The sequence below is a fragment of the Nelumbo lutea genome, chromosome 4 (assembly GCF_056320005.1).
Source record: "Nelumbo lutea isolate HS-2025 chromosome 4, American lotus-T2T, whole genome shotgun sequence".
Lineage (NCBI taxonomy): Eukaryota > Viridiplantae > Streptophyta > Magnoliopsida > Proteales > Nelumbonaceae > Nelumbo > Nelumbo lutea.
Genome location: NC_142687.1, coordinates 92022947 through 92033627, shown reverse-complemented (window position 1 = coordinate 92033627; position 10681 = coordinate 92022947). Strand labels below are relative to the sequence as shown.

Here is a 10681-nt window from a genome sequence, read left to right as displayed (position 1 = left end):
ATCAATATTAAACCTAGAGATATTTTACTAATTTACCTTTGGGTTCGGAACGGGTTCGAGGAATTATATACAAAACCCATTCCCGCCCCGTACCTGATTAAGGGAAAAATTATTTTCCCCATCCCCACCCCGTCCTTATTTAGAATTGGGAAAAACCTACCCCAATTTTACGGGGGAAATTGCCATCCCTAATATGACCCAATGCTATTGTTCTAATACGCATTACTCATTAAATATGTTTTCAATTGTCACGTATCCCATATCCATAGTCATGGACAGAAATATGACACCTCATTTTGGGTTATCTATTATCATATCGATAATTTTAAACCTTGTCAAAGCAATATGAGTAGCATAACAACCCACATTACACAATGGCAAGGAGACATGATGAACATGATATTTTTTGATAAGCAAACGAATATGAACTTTTTTCTGTTTTGGTAAATAGATGAACGCAAACTTTTAGTCATAGAGTAATTGTACCATCACACCTTGTCCATTCCCTTCCGTATTTCTTAATGGGTTTTTCTTCGGGTTCGTTTGTCTAATCTTTCTATTTTCTCTTCTCTAATTTGTGGGCACGCCAAGTCAATCCTGTCCTTGTCACCAAAAGAGATCTATGCTCCATGGGCTCCCGTGAACTTTGTCTCATCCATCACAATATCACCTACACCTCATCCTCCTCCAATACGGCATCTCGGATTAGCTGAACGCTTGAGCCCCATTGTTAAAGGTGTGGGTTCCATATATTTTATAGATTGTATTTGACATTCCTTATTTTAAAGACTTATATCCTTTTTGCATTTAAAAATTCAGGGATTTAACATTCCATATAAGGAATGTTAAATGCATCATAGCATAGAAACTTATCATTGGTTCTACAGCCTGCTAAACAGTCAAACTGTTCAGTTAAACCTTGCTCTATCTCGCTTTGGATTGGTTGGAGACAAAATCTTGCACACTAAGTGAACACGAAAGTGTTTTATAATCTAAAGTGTGGGTCTCATACGGGGCCTATGTGTATGAAACACTAAAGCTGCATTTAGAAATGGTGTAAATGCACATTTACATGCTACAAATCAATGCATCTCTGGTTCAGGTGAATGCAAAGTGGGATTAGGTTTTTTTTTTTCACTATATTTTACACACTTTTTGTTTGGCAACTAACATGCAAAACATGGGTGCTTCTCCTTCACATCGTTTTCAAATGCATACAAATCAGGGCTAGGTAGTCCAACCTATAAGTGTTCATGTATTACCTTCTTTTTTTTTTTTTTTTCTTTTTGATAATGGTTGATAAAATCAAAAGGTGGTAAAAAAGAAGTAATCCAATTTGATGCATAGGATTTTCTCTCCAATCCATTTAGGTGATGTTTGGAATCAATATTGTTTTTTGAGATTTGTTTTTTCATAAAACAGTGTTGTATAAGCATATTGTTTTCTCAAGCTTTTTATTTGGTATCATTATTGTTGCTGCTATATAAGCGTTTTTTTAATGTCATGTTAGATAGAAAAAAGAAGAAAACATCAAAAGAACATTTTTAGGAAGAAACGATATTATACTAAATAATTGTGAAAGGTACAGCCATGGCTACAGGCTGTGCTGTGGGCCCGATGGAATTAGTTTGAGAGTGATTTTCTGCTCTTAAAAAACATAAAAAAAAAAAAAGACTATTGAGCAATTGAGAGCCATCATTAAGTGCATATGGCCCGGGGTCAAAAGCCTAAAGCTAATGCCAAATGCAATAGGCTAAAGCTAAGGTGTGGGGTATCCGGTGCTTTTATCTTCCTCTTTTTTCAAACCAAAAGAGTTGGATTTGGATACATCATAGTTCATAGATGAGCCAAAACCAAAACAGCCCAATTTTAACAAAGCTGAATAACATCAAAGACTCCCACCATCCATATCCTTTCTCTTCAATGGACTGGATTTGGTCCCAACGTTTCCATCTCCTCTCTTTTTCTCTTCTTACCTTTCTCATTGCTCTATCGGACGCCCAGAAGCAGAAACCCTTCCGACCACATTCTTTCATCCTTCCCATCACCAAAGATGCACCAACTCTCCAATACGTGACCCAAATTAGGCAAAGGACTCCATTTGTGACAGTTGATCTTGTTGTAGACCTCGGAGGCCAATTCCTATGGGTGGACTGTGAATCTGCCTACTTCTCATCCTCCTACCATCCAGTCCCCTGCAACTCCTCTCAGTGCTCAGCCACCGGAGCCAATGGCTGTGGGCAATGCCTCTTACCCGCAAGCCCTGGCTGCAGCAACAACACCTGTGTTCTCTTCCCAGGTAACACAGTCACTAAGACGACCACCAGTGGAGAGCTCACTGAAGACGTGATTGCCGTCCGCTCAACAGATGGGTCCTCGCCTGCCGTCCGAATTGTCTCCGTCCCTCGCTTCCTCTTCACATGTTCCGCCAGATTCCTCTTGGAACGCCTCGCTGGTGGCGTCAAAGGTATGGCGGGGTTAGGCCGGGGCCCAATTGGGATGCCATCTCAGTTGGCAGCTGCATTCAGCTTCCCCCGGAAATTTGCTGTTTGTTTACCATCGTCGGCGAACGTCACCGGCGTAATATTCTTCGGTGACGTGCCTCATAACTTGCTTCCAGAAGTCGTAGTCTCCCGGATTCTGAGCTACACCCCACTCATCACCAACCCTGTAAGCGCAGCGTCAACTTTCACAAAAGGGGATCCTTCGGTTGAGTACTTCATTGGCGTCAAATCGATTGAAATCAACAAGAAGCCTGTCCTGTTGAACTCAGACTTGCTATCCATCGACGGAGAAGGCGTGGGTGGGACAAAAATCAGCACTGTTGTGCCCTACACCACTCTGGAGACCTCCATTTACAACTCTGTAACTGATGCTTTCATGGAGGAGGCCATCTCCATGGGCATTACGAGAGTGGGAGCTGTGGCACCATTCGGGGCATGTTTTAGTTCAGAGAGCATCAGAGGAAGTCGGATGGGAGCAGAAGTTCCCAGCATTGATCTGGTGTTGCAGGGGCAGAGTGTATGGAGGATCTTCGGGAAGAATGCAATGGTGGATGTGAGGGAAGGCGTGCTGTGTTTGGGGTTCTTGGATGGAGGTAGGAACCCCAGAACTTCGATCGTTTTAGGGGGTCACCAGTTGGAGGACATTCTTCTACAGTTTGATCTTAAGGCTCCGAAGCTAGGATTCAGCCCATTGCTCCATTATAGACAGACGAGCTGTGCTAACTTCAACTTCACAACCACTGCCTCTTAGCTCCCCAGAACTTGTCGTATTAATTGATCTCAGTCCGTGCTTTTCCTGCTAATGAATCTAGATCTCGTTTTAATTATGCTTACTGTTGTTTCTTCCCTCGTTTTTGTTTACATCTCTGTCCAATTAATGTTCTCTGAATTACTATAAGAATTCAGATTAAAGAGAGTGTTGATTCACATCTTCAGTTTTATATGGATAAGGCGTTGTGGCACTAATTCATCTCTCTATCTCATCATCTGTGGAAACTCTCTCTGTCTCAGAGAGAGAAAATCTTCAACTGAAACAACGAAATCTGTTTCTCTGTAGAGTTTTCCCCACACGAAATTTTCTCTGATATCTGCAAATTCTTCTGCTCTCACATTAAATAAAAACTCTAGAAAAGTATATGGGTTCGAACCGGTCAGGGTCCGGTTACCGGTTCGAACGGTCCGACCGTTCGACTCGAACGCCGGTCCGTTCTGATAAAAAAATTTTAAAAATTTGGAAAATGGTCAAAACCATTTGAACGGTTAATCAGTCGGTTCAGCGGTTTGTTGATCAAAATCAACGGTTTTAGAGAAAAAACGGTTTTGAAGAAAAACGGAACCAGTCAGATGACTGATTCCCGCGGTCCGACCATCCGATCCGATCCGATTTTGAAAACAGTGAGCAAAACCCATGTCAGATTTCAAATGAATTTCTCAGATTTTTCGGTATAATACTGTTATTTGGGAATCTGCCTCTGAGTTATCGAACCCATCCATCTCCTTTAATGGAAAAAGTAAAATTTCAGTCACATGTGAATATGTGACAGATATCCGATTACACGTCAGTAAATTAAAATTTACGTGTTTAATCCAAAAAAACTATGAATAGCCTCTGCGAATCGGACGGAGGTTGAAGTCGGAACACGTCGTCTGTCTGGTCAAGAGCGAAGAACTGAACCCCAGTCTCGAAGCACCCACATCCAACTGTACAAGATTGTTCTCCAACTGAAACCCTCCCACCACGATCGACGTCCTTGCGTTCGGCCCTCCGTTCAGGAACCCCAGACACATCACATCTTCCGATACCTGAACCATCGAATTCGCACCGGAGATCCTCCAGTACACCATCTCGCTCTGCAACACCAGATCGATGGTAGGCACGGACGGACCAGTTCGCGTGATATCCACGCTTTCCGAGGTAAAGCAGACGCCGAAAGGTCCCACGGATGCCACTCTCGTCATGTTGAAAGCGGCAATGGCAGCTCTTTCGAAAGCTTTGGTAAAGATTGCATAGATAGAGCTCTCCATTGTGCTGTACGGAACAACTGTGCTGAGCTTGGTTCCTCCGGTGCCTTCTCTGTCGTCGATCGAGAGCAAGGATGCATTCAACGATAGCTTCTTGCCGTTGATTTTGATGGACTCCACTCCGATGAAGTAATCGTCAGGCAGTAGCGGGTTGACGATCACAGGGGTGTACTGTAGTGTCTCCGACAGGTCGATGCCTGAAACCACCGTATAAGGCCCATTGCCGAATAAAACAACTCCGTCCGATGCGGTTGACGATGGCAAACAGATGGCGAACTTCCGGTCGAAATTAAACGCTGCTGCAAGCTGCGACGGTAACCCAATTCGGTTGCGACCGAAGCCCGCCATTCCCCTGACACCGCTCGCTAGATGAGCCAAGAGGGGAGTTGGGGCACACGAGAAGAGGAAGTGATGGGCGGTAGCAATTGGGCCAGGCTCTGATCCGTACGCAGAGGGAAGGGCTATCATGTCTACTGCAAGCTCGCCGCTGGTGACAGTGCCGGTGACGGTGTTCTCTGGGGACAAACCACAGGTGTGATTGTTACAGCCGGGGCGAGGAGTAGAGAAACAGAGGCCGCAGCGTTGGGCATTGGCGGCAGCGCAGTGGATGGAGCGGCAGCGGACAGATCGATAGGAGGAGGAGGAGTAGCTGGAGTCGCAGTCAACCCACAAGAATTGACCGGCAAGATCGAGGACAAGGGGGAAGGGGGTAAGCGGAGTGCCTTGATAGATGCGAGTCACATATTGGTGGGTTGCACCATCCTTCGTAATGGGAAGGAACAGAGTGGCTGGTGTGGAAGCCTCAGACAGAGACAAAAAGAAGAGGAAGAGTAAGAGGAGACGCAGAATTGCCATTGATGAAGATTGAAGAATGAGAGAGAGGAGAGAGGGGAGATGGCCAGATGGGTGGGTGGGTTGTTTTACAGAGCTGAGTTGTGGTGCGGTGAGGCGACGCGGATTGTCTAAAAACTATTTTGTCGCTTTCCAATCCAACACAAGAAAAAGTGGATAGTGGATAAGACCTCCAAGAAGGAAGCCACGCTTATCCAATCAAACGCCCTTATCTTTTTCCTTTTTCCTAGAGACAGGTGGAGCACATGGTTTTTTTGTGCAACCGACATGAGGCGAAAGGAATTGTGATTTACTCCTCATATGGAGCACCTCACACCGATCTCACAACCCTATCCCACCGTGTATTACGAACATCTTATTATAAATAACAACACAAATTACGGCGATGTGAGGTTGATGTGAGCAGCAGATCCGGACTCGGCGAAAAGAATAAACCTCGTAGATACCTTATTCGAAAAGCCCATTGAACGAGGGAGAAGTGGGACTTATCATCTATCTTTTTTTGTTCGGTGAATAACCAATCATCTATCCATTCTTCTACTTTTACTTCTATAAGATATTTTAATAAATTATCCGTGATGGGCAACCGAAATTAATTTTGTTGTATAAAAATAATATAATAAAATGATAAATAGAAAATAAAAAAATAGAATGGTATTATTGAAAAAGTAACAAATAATTTGGGTTAAAAAATATTGACTTCATTTTACCCTTATCTCCATTTACTTGACCCTGGTCTACATCATTTGCATTTAGTAAAAATGTGAATCTTGCAATATATCTTCAGCAATCTTTCAAGTATCATCATTCATGTAGTTTCTATTGTCATCCAACACCCTAGTACCTACACTTAAACGGGACTCTCATGGAACTTTAGACACTGGAGGGGTTAAAAGATCACGTGACATGGTGGCAAGAATTGGATAATTTTTCCATGTTCATTTTATCAGGCAAAAATATCAAAATTATTTATTTCCTTTAAGTCAAAATAATCATTTAAATTAGAAAAGTTAGCTTGTAAATAATTTTTTTGCCTTTTATTTATTAAAGACCAAAAGTTTTCTTTTCCACTACTAGAATTAGATGTTTCAAAAGTGAAAGTTGCATTTGTACAAGTTTTCCTATGCCTTAAAAATTGAGACTCATATAAACTGTATATTTCAAATAATAAATTATTAATTTCTTGTTTTTTTTTTTATTTCCAATTTTAGAATTCATATTTTCACAATATGATAGTAAAATATCAAAACCATATTTCCTAATCTTAGGATTTAATATTGTTGCTAAGCAATACAGAGGAGAAAATTTTCCTAATATTTTTTAAATTTACATTCCATTATTTCAATAATACTTTTAAATATTGAAATGTTTCTATATTTTGCAAAACATTCACTAATCATAAAATGATTAACTAAAATACAACTAGTTGGGTAATAGAAGCTTTCTTCCTTTTCAGGAAGAATGACTAAACAACTAAATAAAACTTATATCATTCTCATTCCCAAAAATAATAGTCCTTAAAAAGCGGAGCACTTTAGACCAATTAGTTTATGTAATGTTATATACAAGTTAATTGCCAAAATCATGGAAAATCTTATTAAATAATATACTAATAAAATGATCACTAAATATGAATAAGCTCTTGCCCCAAGAAGACAAATTATGGACAATATTCTAATTGCCCATGAAATATTCCATACTACAAGGAAGAAAAAATGTCAAACAGGATTGGTAGCCTAAACATCAACATGGAAAAAGCCTATTACTGATTAGATGGTCTTATATAAGGAACACTTTTGAAAAATTCTAGTTAAATTAGAAATAGGTAGATTTAGTTATGGAATGTATCTCTACAATATATTATCAAGTATTAGTGAAAGGGTTATTAGGGGAACAATTTGATGAGGGCAGGTTTGGCCCTCTAGTGACACCGTGACACGTGGCTCCACAAAATTATCAGATGACAACTCAGCACCACGAAAGTAGACTTTGGAAGTACGACAAGCACCTCGCCCCTATTGTGGATTCCTCGACCTCACCTTGGTAGGACAACCAGTAGATAGATCGAACTACACCAGGTCGGCATAAGAGGTGATATTGTTAGATAGTTATGCCCTTAGCTCCAATCAAATTGATGTATTTTTTGACAGATATTGTAAAGGGATAAAGTACATAATTGATTCATGTCATTGTGGTGTGTTTCCGTGTAATACTCTTAAACTGGACACTTATGAGATTCGTGTTACTTTAGAATCTTCACAGTTGTTGGATAGATCTGAGGAGATTTATCCTGACAAGGCTGACACTAATGTGCCGCCAAGTTGGTTGAGGTGGCTTGTCTCAACTGCCAGGGTGAGACCTGAGATACATGTAGTGTGAGTTTTCTTGAAACCTAAACCGGACCAAAATTCCAGTATTGCCCTGGACCTTGGAGATAGATTGTCAAAACTAAATGTTACACATGACCCCTAGACTCAATTATGGTACTACACTAGGTGTTAGATCGGACTATCTTTGATATGCCAATCATTGAGATCCTTAGAGGGGGTCAAAACCTAGGTATGTTGAACAGTCCGAGAATTAATCTGAGTGGGTGATCATAGTGACATGATCAGCCCCTTTGTTGGACAAAGTGAATGATCGGGGATGCCTTCTCTCTGATGGAAACCTAAATTGTCGGCAGTTGATTTTAACCGTTAAAATTTGTTTTTGTAAAATATATTTATATAGAGATATACATATATATATATATATATATATATAAAAAGAGAGAGAGAGAGAGAGAGAGAGAGAGAGAGATACGTGCATACATATATATATATTTATATAGAGATATACATATATATATATATATTATGGTTTTAAAATATTTTGTTAATTCTCGTGATCCATGTGAGTAGAGAGTGCAACACTGTTCCTTGTAGCTGAGGGAGATGTCTTCTCTTGTTGAGTAGTGTTTGATCATTATGGGTTGAGAGGTTAAGTGTATGACCATTGAGGGTAATACCTAATGGGTTAATCTTGCATCTGCTCACAGTCCTTAGGTTTTCATAAGGTGGTTGGACCCAATGACCATTTAGTGTAAATGTTGGGCCAATTAAGAGTCCATAGTGATGGACTCGAGGTTTCACTATCTCCTACAGTGAATTCGGCCAGGCCTTGTAACAAAGGTTGGGCTGAACCCATGTGGCTAATGTGTAGATCAATGTTTGGGTCCCACGCCATACAAAGAGAGCCAACTGGGCATCTGGTTAAGAGGTTAAGTGAGCACATAAACTTAATGAGCCTAAAGCCCAATTTTGAACTGGGTTAATTAGATTAATTAAATAGGGGTGGATCTGAGATTGGATCAGCAAATAAGGATAAGAGGATAAGTCTTATCCACTTGAAGAGTTCAGATCCAAATAAAGATTTGGATAAGGAAACTCCTAATTTGATTAGGATTAAGTTGATATTGATCTGTAGATAAGATAAGGGATTATCCTTATCACTTAAAGAGTCCACATCCAAATAAAGATTTGGATCAGGAAACTCTTAATCAGGTTAGGAGGTTGTCTCTTTAAGGCTATAAATAAGAGAGTAGGGCAGACATGAAAAAGACACAAGATACAATACAACAAACTACAGAGTTCTTCCCTATTCTTGCTGCCCCTACCCAGTTCAATCTCCACTGGTGGGAATGATCAAGAATTGTTCTTGATATTGCTTCTTGGTAGAAGAAACAATCTGAAGTCGTGCTCACCGGCCCTCTACTCCATTCTTGCTGAAGAATTCGGTTCTTGCTGAAGAGTTGTCCTGCTGATCCTGCTTTACCACACACTGTGTCATCTTCAATGGAAGCGGGTTTTGGTTATCTCCTTGGGTGTGAACACCTTCATTGGGAGTTACTACTACTTCGTATCAGGTATATCCCTCTCCTCCCTTTTGGTTTCAGATCTGGTCCGGTTTGGTTCAAGATTGATTCTAGAAAATGCAGTTTTCTAAAATAGGGAATGCGATTCCCAGATGGAAGAGAGAGAAATTTTTGAAATTTTGCCCTACCTTCCTGCAGAGTTCAGCCATCCATGTGACGGATCTCTCATCCATTCATATATGCCTCTGCAGACCTAGTAATCACTCAGTTAGTGGCCTACGCATGAGTTGTTGTTTTCGACTTCCTCAGGATCACAACGCCACGTTAGAAGAGCTGGTTATCACCCCGCCCTCTTCGAGCGCAACTGGATAGCCACTACCCACTTACGTGGAGTCCATCTCCAGGCATGAAACCACCTCCGAACTAGACTGGTTAGAGATCTTGGACGTGCTTCGTGAAGCTCATGGCTGATGGCCTATATAAAGACACCCCCTTTCATAGAAGAGGTAGGAGCGATTTAGCTCTCACAACACTCTATCTCTCTAGCTTTCTTGCTATCAAGTACCAGTTGGCTGACTTAAGCATTGGAGTGCCCACCTTGAATAAAACAACCCAATACACTGATCTCTTCTTTCACAGCTCAGCTAGGCGACTACTTAGTTCAACGTCTGAGCTGTTTGCCAGTAGGGGCACTAAATCGCGCACCATCACAATTCAACCCAACTAGGAGTATCAAATAGGGGGATCCATTATCTCCTTATATTTTTGTCCTCTGTAGTGAAGCCCTCACTAGGCAAGTTGTGAAAGCCTTAGGAAGAAGGAAAGATGAACTTAGAGTTCAGATCTCAAAAAAGAGTTCACATATGTGCCCCACAATGCCCCACAACACATCTCGACCTTGTATTGGGAACATCTCCCAATGATAAGTACGGGAGATGATAAGACATCATCGGGAAATGCTCTCAATATAAGGTCGGGATGTGTTGTGGGGCATTGTGGGGCACAGATGTGTATTCCTCAAAAAGGCCCAAACATTCCTATTCTTCAATTTGCATACGATTATTTAATCTTTTCAAAAGCATCAATTGAAGCAACTTGGAAAATTAAGGAATTTTTAACAAAATTTTCTAAGGCATCAAGTCAATTGCCAAACTAGAGAATATTAGAAGTCTACTTCTCAAAAAAATCTCCCTGGGAGATTGAGGAAAATTATAGCAAAAATTATCAAAATCCCAAAAAAAGAGATAGGAGGTAAATATTTAGGTGCCGCTATCATCAAAAGGAGAATGACTAAAACAACATTCTAGGAGTGTCTAGATAGAGTTAAAAAGGTACTAAAAGGGTGGAAAAGTAAAAGTTTGTCGAGAGAAGGGAGGCTTAATCACTTGAGTTCCTAAAGGCATTGATATGAAAGACTCCCTAATATCTAATGAGAATTTTTCAATTCCCA

At 40.8% G+C, this 10681-nt stretch overlaps 2 pseudogenes across 2 annotated transcripts; one reads left to right on the top strand and one right to left on the bottom strand.

The window, feature by feature from the left end:
- Nucleotides 1–1693: 1693 nt before the first annotated feature.
- LOC148861797 (putative aspartic proteinase GIP2 pseudogene) lies at nt 1694–3470 on the top strand (annotated as a pseudogene). Its single transcript, XR_016113423.1, has one exon. The product of XR_016113423.1 is annotated as a putative aspartic proteinase GIP2 pseudogene (transcript).
- Nucleotides 3471–3977: 507 nt separating this feature from the next.
- Nucleotides 3978–5960, bottom strand: LOC148861796 (putative aspartic proteinase GIP2 pseudogene; annotated as a pseudogene). The gene has a single exon (XR_016113424.1). The product of XR_016113424.1 is annotated as a putative aspartic proteinase GIP2 pseudogene (transcript).
- Between the last annotated feature and the right edge of the window lie 4721 nt (nt 5961–10681).